We start from the raw sequence: 4,014 nt of genomic DNA on the forward strand, positions 1-4,014 counted from the left end.
GTGGCCGGGCCACACTGGGGCCACCAGGGGAGGCCGGGGCTCCCGGGTGGCTTCTCGCACACCTGCTACCTGCAGCTCCCGGCCCTGGTCCCTCGGGTCCCTGCTGCGGCCAAGCTGCCTGGTTTTGCAGGACGGGTGCGTTGGCCCGGATCAGCCGGAAGCATCGCATGGAGGCGGCTGTCGCTGCTACGCGCGAGAAGCTGCGGGGCGTCAGGAGAGGACACCGGGAGGGGACGCCGGGCCATCGCCCTGCGGGCTGGGCTGTGTTGGGGCAAGAACGGGGGTGGCCCTGCCGGGACCTGTGTGCTCGCAAGGGCGCCGGGGCTGTCCCTGGGCCTCGCGCGCCAGGTCTGCGCGTTGTCCTCCGCGCGGGCTGGGCACAGGGCAGCAGCCACCAGGGCTGTCACCAGGACGGGCGGGCACGGCCGGGCAGCAGGCAACTCGGGAGGCTGAAGGGGCAGCCGTCGCACTCTGAGGCGCCTGCGAGGGACACACGCCCCTGACCTTGGATACAAGTGCCCTCGGGGCAGCCCTGCCATCCTGGAGCCCGGGCATGTGCCTCTGCTGGCCGAGTGTGGCCAGCTGACAATGCCCGGCCACGTGGCGGAGTGTGGTGCGCTCCAGGACGCAGAGGGCACACCCGGGAGGCCCGGTCCAAACAGCTGGGCGCCAGGGACGTGTGTTCCGACCCTGTCAGGGCAGGCCTGGCTTACAGGAGGTCCCTGTGGGCGCGGAGGGGCCGCAAGCATTCCCAGTACTGCAGCTGGTAGCCTTGCTGAGCGTCTGTGGGCAGCAGCTGGGGGCACATGTTGGTGAGGTTCTCGGGGAGGAAGGACCCTGTCCCAACACCTTGAACCTGGGCCCTGCTGGGCAGAAGGCGGGGAACCGGTACCACTGTGTGAAGGCGGTGCTGGGCGTAGGGACAAGAAGCCCCAGGTCCAGCCTTGGCCTAGAAGGGGGCAGAAAAGGGTCCTGCACCGGCTCCTGGAGACCAGGTGTCCCTCCTCGGTGCCCTCAAGGGGAAGCTGGGCCCTGCTCTGGCCCCAGGAAAAGGGCAGGAAGCACCCGGGGCACCCAGAGGGGCCTTAGGCAAGCTCGCCCTGTGGGGAGCAGCCCGGCCCAGTCACCGGGCCTCCTAACCAAACTCCCGATGCCGCCGGGCAGTGCCACTCCACGGAAGGCGGCTGGAGGAGCCTCCGGGCCCGGCGGGGTTCGGGCGGGGGATTGTCCACGGCTGAGTCTGGCATTGGTACAAACACTGTCTTGTCTCCAAGTTGACAGTCCTGACCCTGCTGGGAGGGGATGCCACCCTGTAGCCTGGCAGGGCTCTGGCGTACACTGGGCTGCTCCACCGTGTCCCTCAGTGTCAGTGCTTGTCCTAGAGGAAGCAAAGGTTTGATCAGTGAATCTTCAAGACCTTTGAGGGATACGCAGGTAGCAAGAGGGTCAGAAAGAAAAGGGGGCAGGGCAGGAGAGTGTGCTGGGTAGGGAACAGCATGTGCCAAGACCCTGAGTTAGAAGAAGCCTGGGTTTTATAAGGAGCCCTAAGGCCTATGTGGAGCTGGACTGCAAGAAACGTAAGCCGGAGACTCCAAGCCTGAGTTTCTTTTTTTTGGTCCTGGGGATTGAACCCACGATGCTTAGCCACCAAGCCATAGCCCAGTTCTTCTAATTTTGCAACAGGGTCTCACTAAGTTGCGCAGGCGGGCCTCGGCCTTGCAATCTTCCTGCCTCAGCCTCCTGAGCCACTGGGATTATAGGCGTGTGCCACTGAACCTGGCTCAGTTTCTTAATCTGACCCCTGAGCCTTGCAGGGGTCCTGAGAGGACAAAGCCTTCGGAGGTGTAGACATCAACTCCAGGGCCCTGGTTGCCAAGGCAACAAGCAGACCCAGCCCTGCCTCTGCGCTGGCCTCAGCACCTGACCAGGGCACCGACTCCTGTCCCTCCCACAGGCCAGGACCCCGTAGTCTGCTCCAAAGCTTCTCCTGTGCCTAGTGACCAGCTGTGGTCTGGGGACTCCAGTGTCGGAAGTGGAAGGACAAGGAGCAAGCCCGCCCCCTGCCCTGCTTCAGCTGCCCAGGTGACGCAGTGGCCAGGGACAGAGCTGCTCCCAGACAGGTTCTTGTGACACTGTGGGCGAACACTGCACTAACCGTGGGGGCATGGAGCGTGGTGGCCACCCAGCACCTCTTAGAAACAACTCTGCCCAGGGTGGGGCGCAGTGGCACCCGCCTGTGATCCTAGCTGCTCAGGAGACTGAGGTAGGAGGATTGAGAATTTAAGACCAGCCTCAGCAAATCGGCAAGGCCCTTAGCAAGTCGGGGAGGCCCTGTCTCAAAATAAAAAATGAAAAGGGCTGGGGTGTGGCTCAGTGGCACAGCGCCCTGGCTTCAATCCCTACACCAAACCCAAGACCAAGCAAAATAAAAAACAGAAAAGGGCAGAGGGTGTTCTGTAAGACATCAATGACATAAAGATCAAAGAGAAATGGAGGAAGCGTCCAGACCGAGGAGGCCAAGGAGACAGGACACTGAGGGCAGGAAGCCGGCTTCCGGCTCGGCGGGACCCTGCGCTGGGAGGAAAGGGCACAGCCAACCCCTGCTCCTGGGGACATCAACACGGGAGCGCAGAGCCCCAGGAAGACCGGGTGTGGACAGTGGCGTGGCGACCGGACCTGGGGCTACTGTCCTTTACAAAACCTGGCCCTTTTCTCAGGACTTGTGAGGCAAGTGTTCGGCCAAAGTTTCAGAAAAGTTACATTGTCTGACGTCACCCAGGCGGAGAGCGGGAGGAAGGGAAAGCAGGCGGTTCCCAGGCCGTGTCCATGCTGGCCCCGCTCTGGCAGGTTTCAAATTCTTTCAAAATAAGTGAGCACACGCTGGCCCGGCCCTGCCTCTGCACCCAGCATGCCAGCGAGCCCGTGGCAGAGGGAGGTTGGGCTCAGGCAGGTCCCCAGGAGGAGGGACGGATGAGCAGAACCACAGGCTCCTGGCGCCTCTGAGGACACCACCACTGAACCACTGACTGTCCACCAGTCGCTCAGGACACGAGCCCAGCTGTCAGCACCAGCTGCATGAAGCCCACCGACCCACATGGGGTCTCGTCACGGTCCTCTTGGGCTTGGAACACCACCCAGCCCTTCGGCACTCCTCCAGGGGGCCGTTTTGAACAGCAAAACCGCCAACAAAAAGCTCAAAATACGGAAATGTGGCACTAAACAGAGCCATGGAAAGGACAAGGTGACCAAAAGATGATCGTGCCTTGGCAACCTCAGGTGGGAGGGTGCACACCAAGTGTTTTATCTTTAATTTTTTTGGTACCACGGATTGAACCCAAGGGCACGCTACCACTGAGCCCATCCCCAGCCCTTTAAAAAAAATCTTTTATTTAGAGACAGGGTCTCGCTGAGTTGCTTAGCAACTCGTTAAGTTGCGGAGGCTGGCTTTGAACTTGCCATCCTCCTGCCTCAGCCTCCCGAGCCACTGGGATTACAGGCATGCACCACAGTCCTGGCCTCTATTATCTTTATTTTTTGCGGCACTGGGATGGACCTGGGGCCTGGAGCATGCTAGGCAAACACTCTGCCACGGAGCCATACCCCTAGCCCAGGTCAGTTTGTCTGTCCTCTCTGCGCATGACTGGGAGGGACCCCACGTGCCAAGAGCACTGACTGTGGGATCACAAACACACCTTAGCAAACAGGCGCATCTGCAAACAGGGAATCTTCAAATAAGAAGGTGGACTGTGTAAGCACACACACGTCCGTGCACACACACTTGGGAAAGTTCAGGAGGAACATACTTTAAATGCTGAGCTTGGGCCGGGTGCAGTGGGGCACCCCTGTAATCCCAGCGGCTCAGGAGGCTGAGGCAGGACGGTGGGTTCAAGACCAGCCTCAGCAATTTAGCAAGGCCCTAAGCAACTCAGTGAGACCCAGTCTCTAAATATAAAAAAGGGGCTGTGGATATGGCTCAGTGGTTAAGTCCCCTGGGTTCAATCCCCAGTACAAAAA

The sequence above is a fragment of the Marmota marmota genome, unplaced genomic scaffold (assembly GCF_001458135.2).
Source record: "Marmota marmota marmota unplaced genomic scaffold, marMar, whole genome shotgun sequence".
Taxonomy (NCBI): domain Eukaryota; kingdom Metazoa; phylum Chordata; class Mammalia; order Rodentia; family Sciuridae; genus Marmota; species Marmota marmota.